This window comes from Drosophila pseudoobscura, chromosome 4 (assembly GCF_009870125.1).
Source record: "Drosophila pseudoobscura strain MV-25-SWS-2005 chromosome 4, UCI_Dpse_MV25, whole genome shotgun sequence".
NCBI lineage: Eukaryota > Metazoa > Arthropoda > Insecta > Diptera > Drosophilidae > Drosophila > Drosophila pseudoobscura.
In genome coordinates, this window is record NC_046681.1 from 29,489,562 (window position 1) to 29,500,174 (window position 10,613).

The following is a 10,613-nucleotide window of genomic DNA, read 5'->3' on the forward strand; positions in this document are numbered from 1 at the left end:
CACAAGAAAGGGATCTGTTGCGATGCCGATTACTAACGAAGCCACAACGAACAGCAGGTGCACTTTGCCTTAGAGGAGAACAAAAATTTGATTTTTGGCTGCCTATGGATAATTGTTTTTTATTGCTGCAAAAGAAACAAAAAGTTTATTCATGTAAATAGATACAAAGAATATATGCAGGCCTCACCTGATATTTACTGCCCTTGAACCAGAGCCCTTGTGAGGAAAGAGACAAAAGATCAGCAGCAGCAAAAACAAAGTCGAAGAAGCCAAGCAGCATCTCAGCAGCGAAACTGCAGCTTTGAGCAAAGAGCTTAAAGCGCAAGCCTCTCTGTTCTCACAGCTTTTTGTCGCTCTCTGCTGCTGTTCTTATTCTTTTCGAGAATGCACCAGCAATCACCAACTGTGATCTGCGCTGTTCTCCTTCCTCTTTCTCTCGTTCTCTTCTGTTCAGCCTCGGCGGATCGTCGCGTGATTCGTAACAAGTAAAGTGGTTGTTGTTTTTTTCGGTTTGTGCGACATGCAGTGACATGTCCGTGCAGTGTAAATGATGCAAGTGTCAGTGTCCGGCAATTGGTTATTTATAATACATTATGTAAATCGTTTCCACGTGCATTTCCGTAATTGCCTCCAATCAAACTGTGAAACGAAGCAACTCTCTGGCGCGCTCTACGTTTTGTTTGTATTTTATTGCTGGAAGTGGCGTTGGTTTGCCGCCGCGGCGTTTCATTACTTTCACCGTTGTTTTTGGCCTTATTGCGAATTGTTTACGCTGCTCGCGTTTTGCTCGGTTGCGGCTCGACGCGTTTCGCCTTCCTCTCGGCCGCCATCTCCTCTGTTTTGCCAGCTATCCTATCTGCCTGCTGCTCCTCTGCGCCGCAAAGGTGTATCGTCATAAGGTGAGCCATTCAAAGCACTCTTCATATTAATAGCTCAGTATTTCAATTAACGTGGTTTTCCGTATGCGATCGTGCCAGCTAAGATCCACAATTCGGGAGTGCAAATTCCCCACCTCACCCTTTATGGATTTACCTTTCTCTCAGGATTTTCGCCTCCCTGCTTGCGGCCCTCTACGCGGCTCCGCTCTGCGGCCTCCCCTGTGCCTTTGGCTCGACTGCTTCTCTGCTTTCTTGTCGCTTTTTGCGTTTTCATCATCATCAACGGCGGCAGCAACAACAACAACAGTGGGTAGCAAAAGTTTTCGACCGAAATAAAACTTTTTTTGCACATGCCAATGGAGGCGAAAAAGGGTTCCACATGCGTGCAGGTGCACCCATCTACATCTACATCTATGTGTGTGTGTGTGCTGCTGCTGGTGTTGGTGTTGGTGAGAGTGTAAGTTTGGTTTAAGTTTTTAGCATAGAGGGGCAGAGGAGAGGGGCAGCTAGTAACGGTAAAGGTAAAATCGGAATGGCAAAAACTTGCACAAAAGACCAAGCCGCGCAAGCAGCGCAAGCAGCAGTCAGACAGCAAAGCAGTCCCGAGGTGCGTGCCAGGCACACCTTGAGCACAATTTTGCGCCTCGCCCGCAACCAGACATTGGTTAACAAACTTTTCAACTACCTGTGCACACACACACAAACACACACACACACTGCCGGAACCACATATCCTCAGCTGCACTGAAAGAAAAACAAAGGGGATACATAGAAGAAATTGAAAATTATGGCCTGGTTTTTCAAATACAAAATTAAAATTGTACAATTACAAGGTAATGCTGCCCCCGTGACCTTCTCGGCTCTCGTGACCACCTATGCCGCTGCTCCAGCGTACACCACCTTTGCTGTTCCAGTCATCGTTGGAGCCATCGGAACAATATGACAACTAAATAAAGCTCCCAATCAAGCAAAACCAATTCCCGAAAAAAGTTGTGGAGACATGGAAATGTATTATAAATCTACAAATATGCTTGAAATATTCCTTAGAGTGTTGCCCCAGTTCTTTTGAATTTTTGTTCCCAGTGTAGCTCTGTTCTTGCTAGCCCACATGCGTATCTTGAGAAATTATTATAACACGCCACGTTGGCAACCTTTTCATATGCCACCAACTTTAGACAGCGTCTAGGAGGGGGCAGGGGCAGGGGCAGTGGCCGGGGCAGGTGTGGGTAGTGGAGGGGAATACCAAGTCTTGTGTAGATATAAAATTATGCGCGTTTATTCGTAAATTAAGTGTGCGCTGGCTCTGTTGCTCTTTGAAAGTTTCGAAAGCAAATCGCTGGCCAACTTGGCAGCGGAAAGCAACCCAAAGGAAGCCCAAAGGAAAGGCATTTCCATGGGGCGCCGTGGCGGGACGGGTGTGCTGCACGTGACTTGGAAATACCTTTCAGTCGGTGTTTATTAAAAATGCACAAGCACTAAGTGGTCATGTCTATCGATAGCCGCCGCCGAAGCCGTATTAAATTTCTCTAACAAGGTTTTTAAAAATACATTTCATGTAGGCGCTGGCACTCCCAAGCTCCCTCTACCGCCATACTCTTCAGATCTGCCTATAAAGCAGATGATGGGCGAGCAGCTGTCGCTTGGTGGGTGTTGAAGTGCCACAAAATGGGGCAGCAGTAACTGGGAGAAATGTAATTTCATCAAATCAAGCATAAGGACGCCTTAATGTCTCTTGAGATTTGAGTCCCAAAGGAAAGACAGGCAAAGATCTAAAAAACAGAAGGACAAACATCAAATTATCCCTTCAGGAGGCCGAAAATCATTCAGAATATAACGAGATTTAATTAATAGAACTTCTAGAATACTTTACAGTCCGTAGAACTTTGAATGGTATTCCCGGACTAACACAATGATTTCTTCCAGCTCCAACGATTAAATCTGTATTTAATGCAGTTCTGATGAATCCCTACCTCTCCTGTTTACTGGAAAACATTGAATATCCAGGGATCCTGATCTATCTATCCTTCGATATAATCTGTTAGCTGTGGCTATCCATATTCACAGGTATTATCGTTACAAGATTCGACTGAGTCTTCGCTGCTAATAGATAATTGCACAAATTTGATTAGTTATAGAACTCACACTTCCCAAAAGGCTTGCTCTTCAGTTTCGTTCCAATTAAGAGACGCATTTCATACTCCACAGCTCCTCCTCCACCAATTGAATGATCAATTTTCGGTATTTAGCGCCATGTAATCGATATCATCAAAACTTTGCCCAAGATTTAAGCCCAAAGCCCCATCCCATCCACACGCCACACTCCACAGCCGATAAGTGCATCGGAAACATTCACATTAGAGGGAGAAAGAGGGAGAGAGAGAGGGGTGAAGGGAAGCCAAATGGGGCAGACACCGCAAGGGGAGGTACACAGGCGACAGCACAGGAGGAGCAACGTGGAGGAGCTCCCGGGCACCTGGTCTATGGGAAATTCAGCTGCAGATGCCAGCCAAGCGGAGGAGCGGCCACCCCACATCGGTTGGTCCACATTATTGCCAGGTGGAAACTCTAGGAGCGGCAGGCAGGAGGCAGCATCAGTGGCAGTGGCAGTGGCAGTGGCAGCCAAACAAGTAGCTAAAGCATCAGGAGCGCCGGAGGAGTGGAGGGTGGAGTGGAGAGGAGTGCAGGGAGAGCCGGGGGAGGGGCTGAACGCTTTGAAGCGCGCTAAAAATTTTCAGATTTTCAGAACATAACATTTTACGGTTTCACGGTTCATTGCCACATGCAGGAAAAGTGAAAGATACATCGCCATACACACACACACACAGGCACACAACCCACACAGGCACACACACACACACACACACATGTAGGTGCTGCAGCTTTCTCTCCATATGAAAGCGATACCTCTCCCGTTTAGACGCTTGAAAACCGTTTGAAGAGCTCCCCACAGAGCCAGGGGATATGTGGAGAGGGGAGTGGGGAGCGACAGAGGAGGTATTCGATAACTTTTGGGTTTTCCGTTGATTTTGTTTTTGTTAAGCTTCAGCAAAATATTTTAAGCAGTTTAGAAAGTGCTCATGTATATCACAAGAGCTCACATATCACACACACACACACAGACACACAGGCACACATAGACACACAGATACAGGCACTGGGAAGGGGAGTGTCAGGGGGAGAAATTCTAGCCCTATATCGATGCAACTTTTGCTTTTGTTTGGTGTTTTTACACCCGGTAGTGGGCAGTCGGTAGTCGGCTTAATGGCCTGTTGTGGTTTGGCCAAAAGGGTCGTCGAACCCATAGTATATTCCGAATCAACAGTTATCGAGCCAAACACCTACAAATATTTGATTTTCTTCCTTGTTTTCTTGCATTTCACAATTAACAAACCTTAAATCCTGCTCCTGCTAGAGGGTATCCTTTGGACTGTACAGAATCCCCTCCCGTATCCCCCTCACATGTCCCTTTTTTCCCGTCTGTCGCTATGGATTTTTGAGCCCCGCGGCTCGTCGGTGACGTTAAGCCTTTTGATTTTGGCTCTAAGCATATCGGATTTTCGAATTTTAATTCATTTAAAACGTGAACAGAGTTTTATGAAAACCAATTTTTATGGTCTCCCCCTGGCACTCCCTCTCGCCCCCCCCCCCCCCCCCCCCCTCGTTCGATGGCGCTGCAAAATATGTTGTGTGTCGCGGCTTTTGTGTGGTTTCTTGCCTGATGGAATTTTCCCGCGCTGATGAATCGAATTGATTTGAATTCAATTTGCGCTCTTAATGGGTCATTAATAAAATATCTAAATTTAATTGTTGGCATTACGGACATTCGCTGGTTTTTCATTAATTAATTATCGGCTCCGTATGGGAAGAGGTTAAATGGAGAGGAGGAACATCCTTGCAGAGGGAGATTTTCCACTAAAAGTCTTAGAATATTAGATACTTCATTGAAGGAAGAGGTATATGGTATCTAAATTATACGTTTAATATACAAAAATAGATATTCCTGCACTCCCACTCGTACTCTTCATACTGAGGCAACGATTATCGCATTGGATGGCATTCTAAAGCACAGTTATTCACCCTCTTTCAAGGGATACGTTGCCCCATCTAGAGATGGCTCCCAATCTCTGACCCTGGCATCACACTCTCCGCCTTCTATAGGTATGCGGGTATGTGGCTCTCTCCTTTATTGAATGACTTATGACCTTAGATAACTGTCAGTATCTCTTAGGACATAACTCTGTGGTCAGTGTCCGCCCACCCACAGTCTCGTAGGACCCATCCTCGCAGGATCAACAGCCTCCACTATATTGATAATTTATGTTTATTGCTTATGCAAAGCGCCGAGTCCAATAAGCGCAAAATCAAACAAATTGCTGGGAAATTTCCACTTGGCAACGGACCAGGAGGATGTGCCACCCAGTGCCGTGACCCCTCCCCCCCTGCAAGTGTCTATCGGGGCGGGGGCTTGGGCCATGGCTAATGGCATCTGGCAGCTGGCTCGTTGATAAGTCCCGACATACCGATAAAAGCAGGCGGGAAATTAGCAAACAAAATGCGTAGCTATGGCTTCCTTCCTTCCTGCATTTATTGTTTTTCATTTTGGGGTTTCGGGGGTTTCGGGGTTTTCCACGCAAAAGGTGAAAATTGTGTGCGAAAAAATTGTACGTGCGTGAAAATGGATGAATGAGGATGGGCCGCAAAGTGTAATTGTCCGGCGGGTCCGGGAAGGGGCCTACAAGATGGAGATCCTACCTTCCAGAGAGATTGAAGCCGTTCCGAGCGGCTGTCAGGTGTGTCCGCCAAAGATATGACCCCCCCGTCTGTATGATTTAATGTTAATCACTTCCATGCGGCAGCAGCATCCGTGGGGCAGAGGGGCGCTTCTTGGGGGATAAGCATATTGAAAATACAAGCTCGTAAATTAAATTTTACACCAGCGAACCGCAATGAATAGCAAGGACTGGGCTCCTGGCCGGACAATGGCCAAATGATGCCGCCACTTGGAGGACCCTTCCCGTCCTCTCGTTCCTGTTCCAGAAACCTCATGCCCATAAATTTTTACTAAGCACACGCAGTGCTCTCTCTTCTCTGGAACTGGACCGGTGCTGGCTCTGTTTTGGCCTCTTCCGTTCTGGCCTGGCCTGGCCTGGCCTGGTCATCCATTCCCAGAGATGTGTCTACGTCTGCTGTCCGTTTCTCTGCCTTCGCACTCGCCTTCCCCTGCTTTTTTATCGTTTAATTAAAATTCGCAACACGTAAATCCATTTGAGCCGCTGCTGCAATCTTTACTTTAACCTTAAGGCGGTTCCCAAGTCCCAGTCCCGAGTCCCAGTCCCACTCCCAGTCCATCTCTCACTGTACTGCTGTGTGTGTGTGTGTGTGTGTGGTAAATCCTATTTTTCTATTTTGTTGCCCCATAAAACCACTTTACACAATTTTCGTCTTTTGTTTTTCGATTTTCTTCATGTTCTTTCTGCAGCAGTTTCATTCTTTCTTCGCTCTCCGCTCTTCCCTTTGTACACTTTATTGGGTTTTTGGGTTCGATTAGCTACGAAGGTCCTTTTAATTCCCTAAAATCCTTTTCTCAACCACTAAATTTGAGTATCGGTCTTTGGAATATCTCCAAACACAAACAGTTTTTATTTCGTCCTTTTTGGTGAATTTTTGTTAAAATCTTGGTCTTGGTGACTTCTTGCTTGTCTCCCTTGACCTTGTTCTGGGTTTTCTCATCTTCAGAGGTAGGCTCTACCACGCGAACCTCCTCTGAAGGCTCCTGAATCTCGTAGGGCTCCTCTTCTTTGTGAGGAACCTCCTCCACGGTGACTGTAGTCTCGGATACCCTGGGCACCCTTCTTGGGCTAAGATCTTCCGCCCTAGGCTGGATTGCCAGGCTAGAGCCCTCTTTTTGAGTGTATTCCTAATTCGTTTTGCATCTTTTTTTGGTTTTTGTTGGTTCTGTTCTCTGGCGAAGCCCTGACTTTTACCAATTATTGCTAGTGCCGTTGCTAGTGCCGTGGAGGGGTTTGGGACTGGGGCTGGGGTTGGGGCCAGCCAGCGAATTAGCCTTTGTTGGGCAACCAATCAACTTGCACTGCTTGCTCCACTGAACCCCCCTCTATCTGCTCGAGCACTGCTTGAGCGCTGCCTTCTTTCAATGTTCTGGCCGCTGGCTTTTCATTACTTTTCTATCAACGTACTTAGGCCATTGTTGTGCAGTTATTTAGCACAATCAACACTCGATGCCGCTGATAGCCGCTGGTAGTCCTCCCTTCCTCCCACCCCCCCTTCCCCCTTCCCCTAAGCTACCCTCTCAAGAGGGTTTCTTCCTGCTTCCTGCTGCTTTCCTTCATTCGAGAGAGAGAGCTTCCCTTTGGCTTAGTAAATTTTATCAATAGCAAACATTTCTCTCGAGCCCCGTACGTACTCCTGCCCCTACCGATTCCGCACCGCATCCTGATGGTCGGGTGCTCACCTGAAGGCAAGATCCTTTGTTCATTTACGTTTCAGTTGAGTTGCACACAAAATTAATGGAAATTGCTCTGCAGAATGTACGAGTGCGGAGCTCCTACAAGATGTTGTCGGGTGCGAGGGACTTGCAGACAGATAGATGCTGTTGAGTGGGAGACACCGAGGCGCACGGAGGCCCAGCCAGAGATACACAGAAGAGGGTATTAAAAAATTAACAAAAAGCTGCCTGGCAAAGTGGCAAACTGGCAAACTGGCAGTGGCTATGGCCAGCCTCCTGCCTGCTTCGCCCTGAGGCATTTCATGTAATTGTTGCATGCCCCATACGAGTCCCAGTCCCATTTGCAGTCCCAGTCACTTCCTGCAATTGCATTCAATTGGAATTATCTATGAATGGCTCAGGCCAGCCTTAGAGCATTGTAGCAGCAGAGGCTCATGGATTGTCCTGGGAATCTGGCAGGCAGCAGCAAGTACCCGATCTCGGACAAGTTGTTGAGCGCTTAAGCCGGCCCCACAAATTGATGGAAAATAGTAGGCAGTGTGTGCAGGGCTTGCAGGTGTGTTTGGGTTGTTGAAATGCCTGGATTACTCCTTAAATTAGAGCCAAGTCGGCAAGCTACTCGGACACTAGGTTAGGCTTGAGATACTCCTATTCTCCTGCTTGAAATGGGAAATCTCTAAAACGTTAAGCACTGCCCCTCAGTGCCACTTCATCCGAAAGAGTGTGAGTCTTCGAACGAAGATACTTTTCTCGTCTTCAGCTGCCCCGAGGTGCATTCCTCCGCCCCCTCTCACGTTCACGAAATTCATGTCTATTCCTGTTCATTCTTCCACTCATCGATTCCATTATATTTTCTCCCTTTGCCTTCTGCTCTTTGCTCAATTTTCACGCTACTTGTTGATTAGTTTTAAATGAGTTTCGCTGACGGCATTTCCTAACCCTTTGCAGACCCAGACCCAGTCTCCAGTCTCCAGTCCCGGCCTCCTCCAGCCTTGATTGATATTTACGCGCTTTGGCTGATTGAAGTGTAATCAGCAAGCAGTCAGTCAGAGAGTCAGTCACTCAGTCGGCAGTCGGTGGGAGGGAGGAGGGAGGCGGGAGGCCGGAGTCCGGAGGAAGCTGCGAGGCATGTATTAGCAGCGGAATGAAATGAACGAGTAAGTGAGCAAATCGTAATTAAAATGGCGGCAAACAGCAGCAGCAGGAAGCAGGAGGACGCTTCGAGGACCGACATACGCTATACCCTTACCAGACTGGAAGATGGGCTCTGCATTTCAAGCAGTGCAAAAGAGGATCTGTTGCGGGCTTAAGGGCCATGTAGCTGATAGGCTTTCTGCCTGTATAAATGCCTATTTGTCTGATCACAAAGGGAAGGGCACCCCTTGGAAGGGTAGCAACAAAAGTAAAGCAACAAATTACGCCCGAGGACACAAACAATATGCATTAGAGCCGAAGAACATGAAGCAGCAGAAACAGAAGGAATCACAGAGGAAGAAAAGAAAGAGATGGAGTCGCGAGGGCTGAGAAAGGGATGGAAAGAGTGCGGGTCAAGGCACTCGAGTGTCTGGTGGCAGTGACGTTGACAGAGACGAGACGCTAATGAAAATGAATAATCAGCTGCAACGACGGGGTGGCAATGGGTGCAGTGGCAGTAAGCAGTAGCGGAAAGCAGTGGCACTCAACAGACGTTATGATAGGAGAAGCAGTGGCGAAGAGAGCGACATATGGCGACAAGCAGTGCAAGAGCTGCAGAAGTAGCGGAATGGCGACTGAAAAGTGGCTGAGGGGAGGAGGGGAGCAGGGGAGCAGCGAGAGGCACAAAAAAAGGATGTGTCCAGATTGATTGTGGCCTTTTTCCATTAAATCCACTGATCATTCGCCAAAAAAGATGATTTCTTCGTAGGCAAAGCGTAAACAGTAGGCGAAAACAAGCAGTTAAACAAGCAGTGAACGAAAGCAAGCATTCTAATGCACAGAATGAACTCAGAGAGAGAGAGACAGAGCACATTGCGAATGCAGTGGCATGGCAAATGCTAAAATGGGCAATACAAAAGATGAAAGCCGCACAGCCAGGGCGCCACTCATAAATACAGCAACGCCGCCAACAAAAGGCAGGACAGACAGGCAGACAGTGGGGGAGGGGGAGTGCGAGGGTGGAAGAGATAACATGCACTCGTCTCGCACTCATCGTGTGTGTGCGTTGACAGACAAAACGTTCGTTGGGCATCCCATGCACTCCGTCCGTCCCTCCCTCCGTCCGTCCCTCCGTCTGTGTGTCTCATATCTGTTTGTGTCTGTCAGTCATGCAAGCAGTCTGTCAGTCACTTTGTCCCTTTTGTCAAGCACTCTGGCAGTCATCGTTGCAGTCTCCTCCACTCCCCCCTCCACCCCTCCTCAGTCCGGGCGTAAATCAAAGTGAAAAGCGTGCTAATTGCATTAAAAGCATATAAACAAAATGCAATGCAAGTGGCTGTGATAAATATAAAAAACAACAGCAGCCGAATGAAAGGCCTCCCACCCGAGCCCCAGCCCCCGCCCCCCTCCCCTGAATGTCACAGAGCATATCCCTCCGACCGCCTTTTGTGCTGTGAAATTAAGCAAATAAGCATGAGCAAAGAGCAAAATGGCTTCAAAGGGGGGCGGGGCAGGACAGCCATGCAGGAGGAGGCGGCCGTAACTTTGTAGCCGTAACGTAACCCCTTTTGGGCCCCACTCGCGACGCTTTTCATTTGGTTTAATTGCCAGCAGGCGGGCCAAAGGGCGGCTTTAAAGGGCGAAAAGGGGTTCCTGATAAAGAGGTTGGATTTTTAACTAGGATTTTACCATGTTGAGCCTGGGCTGTAGTCCAGGAGCTCTTTTTACTTACCTTTAAATGATGGAGTGTGTTTTTCTATTACCATTTCAGGGAATACGGATCCCTCGCTATACAGATTGTACTTAAATCCTCAGGTAGTGGATCAAGGAAATACGGAAATACGATGTGGAATTCAGGTGAATATTCTGAAGCATGCTCTTTAGAACCCTTCAATTGCAGTCTTTAAATGACACAAATTTACCCTGAGGACAGATTTTCCTGTATTATCATCCCATTCCACACTAAAGAGTCGCGATCTACTTACTTTCCTGTTTAATGAGCCCTCTCATTCCTCGAATGGCGGCCAATATGGTATTGGTATCTAGAGAGAAGAGAAATCTTCTCTTCTTTTCCCTCCCTTTCAAGTCTACAAAAGAAATTTCTATATATGCTAATGTTAAGAATAATTACGCGC

General features: G+C 47.4%; 1 long non-coding RNA gene across 1 annotated transcript; it reads right to left on the minus strand.

Annotated features, from left to right (window-relative positions):
• Positions 1-5,496: 5,496 nt before the first annotated feature.
• On the minus strand, positions 5,497-6,060 carry LOC117184137 (uncharacterized). Its single transcript, XR_004469364.1, has 2 exons — positions 5,821-6,060; positions 5,497-5,758 (listed from the first exon to the last, which is right to left on the minus strand). It is a non-coding gene; the product is annotated as an uncharacterized lncRNA (long non-coding RNA).
• Positions 6,061-10,613: the final 4,553 nt, after the last annotated feature.